Genomic DNA, 14,817 nt, shown 5'->3' on the forward strand with positions numbered 1-14,817 from the left:
ATTCGGGATGCACTTTGGGCCCTGCCTCAGACAGGTCACGCCTACTCAGGACTTTGGCCCAATGCTGCTAGTCTGCCCCTGACAACCCCAGGGAGAGGAGGTCTGTAGGGCTGCCAAGGGGGATGAGAACAGAGGCTTAAACAGGCTTTGCCAGCCCTTTCCGCCCCAAGGCCGCCCTAACTGTCATGTCCAATGGTAACTTCCCTCCGTTTGCCTCAGAACACTAACAGAGCTGGCAGAGACTGCTGAGTGCTCTCCCTCCCTCCCCTTCCCTTCAGGCCTGCTGGGAAAGAGCCTCTGACAGCCCCCCACTGAGGGGAGGGAGGCGTTTCTGAGAGCAACACAGGGGAGTCTGAGGGCATTCCTTTTGAGGGGGGGAAGCTTTCCCCTTCTGCCAAACAGTTGGCTGACAGGGAGGCCACAGTAAAGCCCCTTCTCACTTAAAATACTACTCTGGCCGGGGGTTAGACACAGCCACATGTGTATTTCTTCTTCGTAACTCTCAGCAGATTTGAGGCCTACTGCACAGTTATTCTGGAGATGAAACTGTATGCTGTTGTGGAGGTTCTTTTTTCTCCTGTTTCATCTGTACAACAACCCTGTGCAGTATGCCTCAAGTCTTTCAATTCAACAACAACCTGTGTGAGAGACCTTGAATGTTTCTTCTCCACCACAACCCTGTCCACAGTAGCCCTTTCTGCCTGGGAAGCTGATCTTTATATTCTGCAGATAAGCTGTAATTCCAGGAGCTCTCCAGACCCCACCTGGAATTGGTTGCCATGTGATCTCCCCCTAAAAAGAATCTCCGGTCTGATTTTCCCTTCACATATCTGAAGACATATCTCTGGAAAGCTCATCTGTAACCACTATGCCACAATACCCAAAGGTAAGTCCTCTCCCACACACAACAAATATTCAAAACCATAGGTTCTTGATATCCATATCTCCACACCCATGCCCACATTTGTCACCATGCCACCACAACCTTCCACACAACACACACATTCATCCCCATGCTCTTACAGGCTGGACAACTCCTCCCCTTCCTCTTCCCATAGCCAAGCTCTAGCGCCCGTTGTATTCCTGAATACAACGGGCTTTGCCCCTAGTAATTACGTACAGCAAGAATGCTAGAAAGAATGTCTCCCACCAGCCACAGAAAACTCTGCTTGCTACAAAGCCTGCTGTCATTGCTGGACATTTCCAAATAATTTCTTTGTTCTGAAAATTTTACCATTACACTCTTCATCCCTGCCACTCTCACCTTATCTACATTTCTATTTAAAACTGCAAAGAGACCATTCTGAAGTCTGTGAAGCAATGTGTGGCATGGATGGTTGGCACTGACCAAAACATTCCAGTTCCGCGTTTGGCGTGACTTCTGAAACTTATTGTCGAGATGGCAGCCTGAGGACAACAGCATGCTTCCATTCATAGATGTCTGTGTGAGCAGATGGGGGAAATCCACAAGAGTAAAGCAGGTGGTACATTCATATTCTGGAGCAAAGTGTCTTCAAGCACCACATCAGCTAATCCAGGTGCAGATAAAAGGTAAGAAGTGGGAATTTCCTCCTTTTATCCTGTTATTACAGGCTAATATGTAGACCTTTCTAAAACAGCTGTTCTTGAAACTCTATTGACATCTGAGAGTAAAAAGACGCTATAGGGTGGTGAATTATATCACTCTAAGTAACTCTGGCTCTTGCCAAAATCTTTCCTTCTTATCTGTGAGACACAGAAACTTCTCTGATAAGCTCAAAAAGAGAGAGAAATGAAAAATCAAAGTAAAACATAATGACATTTTAAAGAACAGAGAAATGCTGGGCCCTTGAAAAGAAAATCTTGTATTAGCTTAAATGCGGAAACATCTCTTTGTTCTGGTTCACATATAAGAAAAGTAAATTCAGATTACCTGACTAAGTGTGTATGCACACAAAAGTTTATACCTTGAATAAAACTCTGTTGGTTTTAAAAGTCCCACTGGACTCAAACTTTATATAAGAAAAATGTTTCGTATCACGTTGTAAGTAGGCATATTGGTCTCTCAGAATAACTGCTAGGGAGATATACTGTGCAGAAAGGATGTCTATAAAAAATACAATCTGGCCAGAACACCAGCTGGTCAGATTTTCTGAAATATTGCTTGGCTTGCCAATCTGCCTCTTGGCCCTCATTGCTGCCTTAAGGTCACAAAACAGCATTAATAGGAGAAACCATATTTGGCAGATTTCTATCTGCCACAAAGTACAGAATCCTTTGGCTTGCTAGGCCACAGTCACTGAACCTAATCCTGAGCTTGGGCTCTGTGTGAGCATTCCACATCAGGAATTTGCCCCAACTCACTGCTCATCAGGTAGCGGGGGAAATTCCCAGTTCCACTCAATGCCAAGGCCATCTCAGGCCTGGCCCAACTCAGTCCCTCAGTTGCCCCAGGGCAAGGGAATGTGGATATAGCCATGTCCCCTTTTCTGCCCTGAGTGGCAAAAGGCCGTCCAGAAGGGAAGAGTCAGGCTATCCATGCCAAGCTTCTCCCACCCCCCACCACAATGGCATGAGTACAGTGTCTTGGAAGAGACAAAAAATTCTTCAGGTAGCTCCACCATGCTGTGCAGTGTGGTGGAGCCACCTGGGTCATTTTTTGTTTGTTCGTTTAGGAATGTCATATTGTGTCTCAATGCAATACTGCATTTATAAACACAAAATAAAAGGGCCCTGCTGCCCCGCAGTGCAGCAGAACCTCAATGCCCTGGCTCCCATTGCAGGAGCATAAATGTGGGGTGGGTGAGGTGCAACCAATAAAATGCTCCCCCATGCAGAATCAGGAAGAGGAGGGCAACCTATCCTGGGGGAAAATGCCAAGCTGCAGCCTGGCGCAATGGCCATCATGCGGTAAAGGTCTGTGGGATGTTTTCCCACCTCAGCTTTCCTATGGCCCTCCTTTCTTCTACTGCATGGCTTCAGAACCTGTTTTTAATCAATATTCCTATTTCTTATCTAAATATCTGGGCTTCTCAGTTAGTTTTGCTAGCATTTTCAACTCCCTCCACAAAATACATAGCTTTTGTTCTTCAGACCTGTGAGGTTCATACTTTCTGTTTGTTTTCTTCATAGCAAATCAGAGCGCCTGGATATCTTTATAGAGCGCCTAGATACCTTTAGCTGGAAGCACAAGACAGAGAAGCCATGGCCTCTGATGCTGTTTTTGACCTTCTGTGGGCATCTGGTGATGATGGATTCCTGACCTTACCCAATAGAATTCTTCTCTTTGTTGCCTCTTTGTTGAAGAAAGCAGCATTGGAAGAAGGACTGGGGCAGGGAACAAGAAGGTGGCCTCCATGTGAGGAGAAGAAGAACAGACAAGGTGATGGGGTGAGCAAAAGGAGAGGAAGCAGAAAGCAATGTGGGAGTTTCTTTCTGCCATGATTTCGTTGTGAGTCCCCACTTGTATCTTTCTAAGTAGCACATGCTTTTGGATGTAAACTAATGAAAACTGGAAACACTGCATTCTTGAATACAGCTATAGTGACTAATTGTAACATTTGCAACATTTGTATATAATGTCCATGCTCTGTCTTCTGACACCTTGCTGATGCAGTTTCAGCTTGACAAGAATGGTGAGAGCAGGCGGGGAGGAGGAAGAGAGAAAGTGCATCAGCTGATGATGGGCGTGACAGACAGACATTTTGGCAATCTGGCAGGCTGCATTATCAAGGGGGGGCAATTGGCTTTATGTAGCTAGGCGAAGCTGATTGGTTGTTCAGTTGATTGGCATGCTTGAGGTGGGGGCAGCAAGGCAAGTTTGTGGCGTTTTTATTGCTCCTCAGCAAGAACCGGAAGTAGGCGAGGAATGCTGGAGAAGAAATGATAGCGCTAGGAGAATGGAGATTTTGGCAAGGTGTGAAATGTCGATGACACGCTACAACAAATAGCGATGGAATATTCAGTGCTGATAACGGATTTCTACTAGCTGTGCGGAATAGACCCTCCTCTGACATCTGCGGTTTTACGCTTCCACTGGCTGCTTGAGCATCCTTGTCACCTGAGCTCCTAGCTGTATATGTTGCCTAGCAGTGCTGGAAAAGGGCATGTGAGTGCACAAAGCATCAGAATTCCTCATGGCCCTGGCTGGGGCACTCCTGGCTACATCCACCAGTCAGCACCCTTAGGAAAAGGGCATGCAGGCAGGGAGGCTGCAGGTGGTTGGAGAACTTGTGAGTGGGCAGAGGGAGGATGCACAATCAGGTGGCAGGCAGGCTCATGGGCAAGAGAGACCTAGTAGTGGGCATGGGGGAGCCTGGGCACACCAAACCATGGTACCAGCCCTATAAGGCAGACTGTGATTTAGTACCTGCTTTCACAAGATGCCAAATGCATCAGCTACGTAATTTTGCCTGCTTTTGGAGGCTGCCAAATGCCTTCCTACGTCCATTCTTCAAATGATGGACAGGAACCCTCTCTCTTGACAGCTTGTAACTTGGCAGAGAGGATCCCTTGGATAAAGGGCACTAACGATAGTTGCATCCCTACCAGAGAGGCAGTGGACTCACTGCTGGAAAGATAGCTCCTCATCACAAAAGGAAAGGAAACACTGTTGTTAAAAATAAAAAGGAATTGCATGCAATATTTTATTTCATACCATTGTTCTCCAGCTCTGTCTTCAGTTTGATGCCAGGTGCCTCAGTCAGGAAGCTATTTAAAATAAATGCTTGGAGGATTAAGTGTTGAAATGCAATTTCCATATTGCAACAAGTACAAAAACAATTCATTTCAGTAGGTCAAGAATTGATTGGAGTGGGGAGAGGGCAAAATAACAGTCCTTGTTTCACCCTGAGTGCCTGCGCCACACATTTCTTACTGGGATTATCTCTTGGGAATTGAAAACAGAAGATGGAAGGGCTCACATTTAGCCACTTTCTTACTGCTATTCAGCAGAGATGCAGCACAGATACATACTGACTTACATTCAATTTCAGACGCATCAATACAGAAACCTCTGAGTAAACAATGTGAAATTCACTGTTTTTAATTGAAAGTTAATTTTTTATTGGTTGATCTCAGTGAATACTCTCAGAAGACAAGTGTCTTGTGACAGAGCTTTTTTGAGGCCTGCAATAATAAAATGCATAAATGGAGGGGAAAGGAAGCATTTATTTTCATTGCCGCTGCAGTCTCTGGGACAGAATGATTTCTGTAGCAAGACAACAATGCTTTATATGGCAGCATTAACTTTTGGCTACTTGAAACTATCAGCTCTTCTGTCCGAGTCATCTTATATCTGCCATAATATGATGAGGCTTCTCAGTGGTAACTATTTGGTCATGCAGTTAAATCTTACACAAAGACTAATCTGAGATGGAGCAGGATGGAGGGAAGAAGCAGGCAGCAGCCATACCAGCAGCTTCTAATCTGGCAAGCTGGATTTCCTTGGAATGTGCCAAGGAAAGTATAGCTTGGTGTAGTGGTTAGGAGCACCAACTTCTAATCTGGTGAGCCGGGTTTGATTCCCTGCATGCAGCCAGCTGGATGACCTTGGGTTCGCCACAGCACTGATAAAACTGTTCTGACCGAGCACTGATACCAGCACTCTCTCAGTCTCACCCACCTCACTGGGTGTCTGTTGTGGGGAGAGGGAAGGTGACTGTAAGCCACTTTGAGACTCCTTCTGGTAGAGAAAAGCGGCATATGAAAACAAACTCTTCTTCTTCTTCTTCTATGCTTTTTAACTTCAGCTTGGGAGTGAAGGGGAAAAACCACTACAAAAGCACTCTCAGAAAACCCAGAAAACAGCAACCCAAAAGTGAGCTAAGTGCTGAAGGGAGAAAAATCAGTGAAGAATAAAAACTGAACCACAATGTAGGGGTCCAGTGAACGTGAGGGGAAATGCAGAATAAAAAAATATATGAACATGCACTGCAAAAGCATGGGGAAACACCAATGCATAAATGGCCTGGATATACCTTTCTCACTTCTTCCATAGTAACAGAACATGAGTTCATTAGTTGGCTGTAGATTGAGGAAAGCTTAAACTATTTTATCACAATGCAAAATTCACTCCCACAGATGTCATGAAAGGCACTAGTTTAAGTGGTTTCAAAAGGAAATGAGAAGAAATTGTTGAAGAAACCCTAGGGTTTCTTGACAGCCCTGAAAGGGTTTCCCAAATGGGTGGGAGTTAATTAATTTTTTACATCTCATTAAAATCGGGTGATATATATGGTCATGTTGACCCCCCCTTCCCAAAGTAGCCAATGATGGGCCTGGAGGGGTTGGGAAGGAAAGGGGTCCCAGGTGGATGTGTATACAGCTATGCTTCCAAACCATATTCTGCACAATTGCACAACTTCTGGGGTTTCTCAAAGCCTGCATAATGTTTCAGGGGTTTTTCAACAGTAAAAAAGTTGAAAAGGGCTGGTCTAGACGATACTATAGCAATATGCACAGTACAAAAAGCACGTGGAACGGCCATTCTGGGCCTTCAGTGAACAGGTCAGGAGTTATATATTTGTTCTATGTAAAAAAAATATTGGCTGTATATTAAAAGATAGCTTTCTTAGGGGAAGGCTGGGCTAGTTTTTCCTCCTCACAAGCTGGCTTTCTACCAGCAGAAGGGTTTTGCCACAAGAATGGATTTACACTTGAGATCCCACCAACGATTATTTAGATTACTGAATGTATGGACACTTTTGATGCTAACTGTTCTACTTCCATGGAGCCAGTTAGCCTTATAATGATGGTAGGCATTAATCCATCATTTGTAAACACTGTGTAATAGGGTACAAAGATGAAGACATTATTGGCAGGGCTACAACTGGGCTTCCTTCCAGAATTTCTCTTTGAGGAGAAAATGATTTGATTCATTCAGTGGCTTTGTAAGGTCATTTTATTCTCCTCAAATGCCTTCGCTCCTCCCCTTACATCAGCTGTGGAACATGAACATGAACACAATGGCAGTGTACAACAGCAGCAGCTGCTACTGCAGCTAGCAGAACACAATAGCAACACCAGCCATGGTCTAAAGACTGGCCCTTCCACAAAAGACACAGAATGTGACCACTTGACAAAAAACAGTGAGAGTGACAGAGTCCTGAATTATGACCCACTTACTTGAAAATGTTCCAAGCTCTTTTACTTACTGGTGACCAGCGAATTATTGCTTTGCATATGGTAAGTGCTGCTAGGCTGGTTTACACCAGGGATTGGAAACAAAATAATATAATAAAGATATGTTAGTGGTTGTCGAAAATAGAAGAGAAATATATTCTAGTGAAATTAAATGTTTACCAAAATGATAGATATTCACAGGGTTGATCTTTTGTGATCAAGAATGAATTCAGCAACTGATTGCAACCAGGAATACAATGGGCGCTAGGGCCCAGGGGACACCGGCAGGCGCAGCTCTCTTCCCCTCTCTCTCTCTCTCAGCCTAGGACATAATGAGGCCTGGTTAGCAGTTTGGGGCAGCTCTCTCAGCGTCTGTCTCTCTCTCTCCATCGCAGCAGGTTTGGCAGGGCTGTCTCTGTGTGTCTCTCACACACGCTGCTGAGGCGTCTGAGAGCAAAGTGGCTAGCCTGCAGGGATGGAGGGCGGGAGCTTTTGGGGCAGGGCCAATCTCCTATTCCAACTTGGACTGCTGGACTCTCTCCACCTACAAGGCAGTTTCACAAATATTAAGAGGAACAACAATGGATAAGGATGACTAACAGTGGGGAGGAATAAATTTATAATGTATTTCACTTAATTTTTTATTATGCATTAATCAGTTTTAAATTTTAAAGATTTAAAAGAAAGAAAATGTTGCTAGCTCTTTAGCAGCACTGTAGGGAATCTGCTAATGAGACATTTCTTCAAGGGACAAAAAAGGTATCTTGCCTGAGAAGAAGACTTGTCTGAATTAGAAGTGCCACAAACTCTGCAGTGAACATGTTCATCAAACATAGGCACCATTTTCAACACCCATAATAACTTATGAGCTGAGCCTTGGATCTCTTTGCCTCACTTTTGTCTGATTCAAGCATTTGCTGAACAGCTTCGCTCAATAGCTGTGGTGATGGAGTTTAATGCCCTTTTGACTTGCAGCTGCTTTTGCTTTGTGGCAAAATCAACTCAACACCGCACCCCCCCCCCCCACACACACACACACACAGAGTTGGGGATGGCTGGGTTGAGTAAGTAAATAATACCAGGGAGAGTGCAACTCACATAAGGCTATGTGAAAACCCATGCCTGAAAAATGACATTAATAACACAGACTTTGACAAATGCTGAATTTTAAAAATACAGTGTTTAGAAATAACTGATAGTTTGCTTTGCTAACTTTGCATTTGAATATTCCCACAACTGCAAACAGCAGTGCTAGGAGGGAGGGAACTATTACTCTCATGAGATTATGCAAGAAATGCTGCCCAAATGCACAGTCCTCCTGTACTGTTTAAATACATGGAAAGTAACATATCAATCAGGCTCAAGCAGCTCATGGACAGTGGACCTGCCTGACAGTTCATCTGTTTGTGTCTGGAGAGCCAAGCCAGCATATGTACAAGCAGCCCTAGCCTGAATATCTACTTTGAAGGTGGAACATGCCAGCAAGGCTCAGCTGACTTGTAGCCCCCCATGTAATTGTAGCCCATGGACATCTGGAGAACCACAGTTTGGCCACCCCTGCTCTAGGGATTTATGGCAAGAGAGATACAGAGGTGGGTTGTCATTGCCTACATCTGCATAGCAACCCGAGACTTCCTTGGTGGTGTCCCATTGAAGTACTCGCCAGGCCTGACCCTGCTTGGTTTCCAAGATGCAATGCGATTCGTTAGCCTGGGATATCCCGGTCTGTTCTACAGAATGCCTTATAATTTCAGAGAAGTACTTTCTGTGAGCAAAATATTAAAAGGGGGCTTCTGGAACAGCACCAAGAGAAAATTGGTTTCTGGATGGATCATAGAGCAATGCCAGAAGAGAACATTCACCAAGAATGAAGCAAGAAAGGAAAAGTGTGCTATGTTCCCCATTGACTGTATTGTAATAGAATGGCACTAGAAAGTGTGAAATAATTTACTCACTGTGGATTAGCCAGCAGTTTAAACAGGTGCAACTCCTATGACCTCAGCAGAAAATACAATCCAAATTTCTATTTTCTTCTTTATCTATCCCAGCTGTCAATGTTTTTTTTTTTAAATGGTTACAGCAGAAAGCATAAAATGCCACATATTTCTCGGAATAATTTTATGACCATTGGACAATTGCAGTGCATAAGTTACCAGGTCAAAAGTTTATACACAGAGCGTTTTACCGCTGGTGGTTCCAGAATGAGTAAGACAGCAGTGTAAACTACAGGACAAAAAGCAAAAAATGTTTATGTGGAAATGGATATAGCTTACTACAGTCTGAATTCTTCCAGCCCACTTGCTGTCACAAAATCATCCAGGAAGTTCTTTTGTACGAGGAAAGAACCCAAGGAAATTCCTGGGAATTGCACAAAAGGCATGATGATCCAATTCTAACTTTGGTGTGTGTTTGTTTCCAAATTAGGCTTCTAAGAGAAATCTTCAGAACAGATTGAGCTCAAGGCCAGAGCTTCCAGCAGGCCCAACTGCCACTGTCCTGCCACCCACAAACCCCTGTTTGAGAGAAGACAACAACTTTCTTTATGTTTAATTGGAAACCTGTTATTGGCTTCTTGCAGGAAAGGGAAAAGAACAATTGCATAACCTGCGGTTTTAGTGACTAAAGAATTTTAATGTCAATAAGAAAGCATGGTATAAATTGATAAATCTGTATAGATTTATAGTTTATGAACTGATTGGCTAGAGACTTAAAAATTAATGTAATGAAGTTGATGTATCTGTTCTTTGCTCTTTTTTCTTCCTTTTTTGTATCCCCCTTCTCTTTTTAAATCTGAATAAGAATTTCCAAAAAAAAAACCTCTTTGTAAAAAGAGATCAGTGGATTTCTCAACATTGTGTTGGCAAATACTGGGAGATTTGGGGAAGGTGCTTGAAAAGGACTATGGTTGCCAGGTCTCCCATTATGACTTCACCAGAGTTTCTGGTGATTCCTAGAGAGGCATGACGTCACTTCCAGGTTTCCCAGAAGTGAAAGAACACTGTCACACTGACAGTGCCCCCCTATGACCCTCTCCCAGACTTTCACTGGCTGCTAGCCATTGACTGGCAACACTAGTAAGAATAATGCTCGGATGGGATTAATTCATATATGGGTGATGCTCTAGGCCAGGGGTAGTCAACCTGTGGTCCTCCAGATATCCATAGACTACAATTTCCATGAGCCCCTGCCAGCAAACACTGCAGGGGCTCATGGGAATTGTAGTCCATGGACATCTGGAGGACTACAGGTTGACTACCCCTGCTTTAGGCTGCTTCCCTTAATCTCTGTGGTCATCACAGAGACCATTTGAAATTACCATTTTCTCTCCCATTTCTTAGTTCCTCTGGGGTGGGAAACTAGGGTTGGGTGCAGGAAAATTCCCTACTCCTAGTGGGTAAACAGAAAGTCTGATATGGAATATGGAAACTTCTGCAAACAAACCATGTGTTACTTTCCTCTAACATTCCCCAAACCATTACTTTCCTCTAACAAATGCTACCTAAACCCCACCTGCCTAGGTTTGCAAGTTCTCTGGCAAGGGTAGGAGATCTGGTGCCTCTTATTCAATGGGGAGAGGGTGATGACATCATTCTCTAAGGAGAGCCAGAGATGACTTCACTTCTGCGGTTGTCCAAAAAAATGATGTCATGCTGTTTCAGTCACAGACTCCACCCAGGTGCCCCCTGTCACCCACCCACTGAGCCTAACCCTGGTCATCATAATATCAGCTTCAGTTTCTTTTTAAAAAGCTTCCCAATGCATCCCAAAGTGTTCTGGCTTCTGCTTCTCAAGGGAACTGAGTTACACAGTTGTGGGCAGCCACTGAGATCACTTCCTGACGCATCCCTGCTGTCTGGAGATGGCACACAGATGGCATGTTTAAATTAACTCAGAAAGTGTTAGTGATCTTGAAAAGATTTATGAGCATAATACTACTGAGGCTTTTCAAATCCTAACACTCACTGTCAGTCAGATTTTATTTTATTTTAAGGAAATGACTAAAATGTCCAGCAGTGACACTAATAATATGGTAGAATAAGTACAGAAATATCATAAATGTCCTGATCATGTGAAGAATTTCTACCCAGGAGGCTCAACATATTTCTTGTTTATATTATTACATTTCCTCCAGATCCAGGTTCTGCTATCCCCTGGCTCACTCGCGATGCCAGGCCCATTACACACACACATCTTAGTGGAGATATTCAGAGCAGTAAGCCTTTAATCTTGACTTTGGATTCTGTGCCTGCCTTATGCACCATTCATTTTCCTCCATCGTATTTTTTCTGCAGCTACAAAAAGAAAGAAAAAACATACAGCACTTTTCTAAATTGGGGTAGAACATCACTTATAATGTGTGAAGGCTGGTGTATAAAGGTGTTTTTTTTTAATTTATGCAATTGTCCTGTTGTAACTGTGCAGTAGTGTCCAGCAAGTGCCTTCCATTTAAATCCTCCTGATTCAGGTTTTGCGCACGCATTTTAGCATCATTTAATTGAAAGGGAACAGAAAGGAACACAAGCAAAGGGAGGGAAAAATCCAATGATGAAATTGACGACTGTTTAAAAAACTGACAAGCAGCTACAAAGCCCCATTTTCAATTATGTATTTATTTTTATTTCTTAATTACATTTCTATACCGCCACTCCTGGCCCAGCCAGCTCATGTATATAATAAATAAATAAATAAATAAAGGTAAAGGTAAAGGTATCCCCTGTGCAAGTACCGAGTCATGTCTGACCCTTGGGGTGACGCCCTCTAGCATTTTCATGGCAGACTCAATACGGGGTGGTTTGCCAGTGCCTTCCCCAGTCATTACCGTTTACCCCTCAGCAAGCTGGGTACTCATTTTACCGACCTCGGAAGGATGGAAGGCTGAGTCAACCTTGAGCCGGCTGCTGGGATTGAACTCCCAGCCTCATGGGCAAAGCTTTCAGACGGCTGCCTTACCACTCTGCGCCACAAGAGGCTCTAAAATAAATAAATAAATAAATATAATAAATAAATAAAATGTGTAGTGGTTCAGAGCTCAGAGCTAGCTTGGTGTAGTGGTTAGGAGTGCCATCTTCTAATCTGGCGAGTCGGGTTTGATTCCACACTCCCCCACATGCAACCAGCTGGTGACCTTGGGCTCACCACAGCACTGGTAAAGCTGTTCTGACCAAGCAGTGATATCAGGGCTCTCTCAGCCTCATCTACCTCACAGGGTGTCTCTTGTGGGGAGAGGAAAGGGAAGGCAACTGTAAGCCACTTTGAGACTCCTTCAGGTAGAGAAAAGTGGCATATAAGAACCAACTCTTCTTCCTCATGGCAGTTTACAATAAAAGATAACAAAAACATCACATAAAACTGTCATACCCAAAATTCCCAATCGATGGCGGTAATACATAACTAACCTCCCAACATCTCAGTACACTGGTCACAGTAATAATGTCTCATAGGTATCAACAAGTGATGTGAACCTAGGGGGGAATTGATAATCCAAAACAGTTCTGAACACAGTCCAAAACACACATGATGCGGGGGGGTGGGGGGAACCAATCGTATAACCCCCGTCCTCCCACCCAGTCTCATCCAAACACCTGACAGAAGAGCCCCATCTTACAGGCCCTGTGAAACCCATATAATAATAATAATAATAATAATAATAATAATAATAATAATAATAATAATAATAATAATAATAATAATAATAATAATAATCTTTTTAATATTTTTATTTTTTATTAATTGTATTTATATACTGCCTCTCTGAGGAGTACTGGCTCATGGTGATTTACATATAAAGATAAAACCCCATACATATAAAACAGATAAAACATTCTAATCAATAAAACCCCCATGCCAATTAATTAATAAAAATTCTAATTTCTAAATATGGCAGTATAATGATACTATCCCATGATGTTACACTGAGCCTGGTTCTCATAAAGAACGCCGCCTAACAGCGCTACTGATGTCAAAAAACCATAAAAACATAAAATGGCAGGAGAATGTCAAACTAATGTCAAAAAACAGGCGTGGGGATGGGGAATGGGACCAGACTGTTAAAAGGGTGCAGACCTAGTTCTGCCACCAAGGGGGGGAGGAATAGCCCAATCTTATCACCCCAGTCTTTCCACCCAGCCTCAACCAAATACCTGGCTGAAGAGCTCCGTTTTGCAGGCCCTGTAAAGCCCAGCTAGTTCTAACCAGGCCCACAGCTCTTTGAGGAGCTCATTTCACCAGCTAAAGGCCAGGTCCAAAAAGGCTCTGGCCCTAGTCGAGGCCAGGCATACTTCCCAGGGCCCTGGGACCATCAGCAGATACATACCCACAGAGTAGAAAGCTCAGCGGGGGGCATAGGGGGACAAGCGGTCCCTCAGGTAGGTAGGACCCAAGACACGTTTAGGCTTAATTAACCAATCCCTTGAACATGATCCAGAATCAAAACGGCAACCAATTTTCTGCTAACCATTTTCATTATGCTGTCTTTAAATGTGGTTCTTGCTCTTTTTGCAACAGTTTCATTGAAGGCTCTGATCGTCATCTTTCTACCTACAATATTACTTTAAAGCATAACAGTTTTTCTAATTGTGCCAGTTTGTGTGTCTTATATATTATTTTATGCCCGTGTTCCTTGATTTATATTGGTAAAACCACTCGAGCAATAAGAACTCGCCTGAGCGAGCATAAGTCTCGGATAAAAAATGGTATCCTTTCTGCCCCCATTGTCAAACATTGTATAAATGGGAACAATTATGTTGTTATGTATTTAAAAAGTTTGAAACAGAAAGCTTTAAGAGAATAGATGCTAATAAATTACTAGAACAGTAGGAAACTCAAGCCATTTTTAAAATTGGAACTATGGAACATAAGGGGTTGAATAACTTGTTGGACATTCACTGCTTTCTGTAACAACTGTAACTGTGACTTATTGGTGTTTTGCAGTGTCCCAGCTGTGAACAATTATAGATAGTATTTAGCATTCCCTTCACCCTGATTCAGGTGCATCTGGAATGCCGTAAGCTACGAGTAGCTCTTGTTATAACCATCTTGTAAGTCTCCGTTCTGTTTTGTTTTCTAAAAGTTCAAATGATAATAACAATATAGGTTGTTGTAATTTGGTAATATCTTAGTATTATACTAGATTCTTGTTATAATAACTGGAATGTTTTATTTCTGTTCTAGACACTCTGTTTAAGAGATATATTTGCAAAATTGAAGTTGGTCTGAAAACAATATGTATTCATGACATTTCTCTTTTATATGTATTGCATTTATTTACTAATTACTGTTGTACAACCACTAATTGTACTTTTGTATTTTCTAAGATTTAATGTCCCTTGACAAAATGCGTTGGGACTGTTTTGAATATAAAAGAATAAAGAAATAACAGAAGATTGAAAACTCCACAGAAGTATATTTTGGATATTTTATTTGCCAACTTGGTATCCCAGTGCCTCAATACTTGTTTTATATCTGTTTTGTATCCTGCCCCTCCCAATTTATCATGTTAGCCTTCCTGTGGAAGCAAGACGTCTCTTTCCCAGCTGGTATTTCCTGTTACCACTCAGAACAACAGCAGAAGTAAAAATAAAAGATGGTCATTGGCCAATGGTATGATATTACTTCCAGGAAAACAAGAAGCAATGACACCTCCCTAGGAGTTAGGTTAAACTCTTTGGTAAAATCATAGTGTTTTTGTGACTCCTAGACCGTTTATGCACTGGGAAC

At 42.8% G+C, this 14,817-nt stretch overlaps 1 long non-coding RNA gene across 1 annotated transcript; it reads left to right on the top strand.

The window, feature by feature from the left end:
- The first annotated feature begins 1,411 nt into the window (after nt 1-1,411).
- Nucleotides 1,412-10,094, top strand: LOC143831119 (uncharacterized). Its single transcript, XR_013228730.1, has 3 exons — nt 1,412-1,551; nt 3,112-3,430; nt 9,526-10,094. It is a non-coding gene; the product is annotated as an uncharacterized LOC143831119 (long non-coding RNA).
- Nucleotides 10,095-14,817: the final 4,723 nt, after the last annotated feature.

Source organism: Paroedura picta, chromosome 3 (assembly GCF_049243985.1).
Source record: "Paroedura picta isolate Pp20150507F chromosome 3, Ppicta_v3.0, whole genome shotgun sequence".
NCBI classification, from domain to species: Eukaryota; Metazoa; Chordata; class Lepidosauria; order Squamata; family Gekkonidae; genus Paroedura; species Paroedura picta.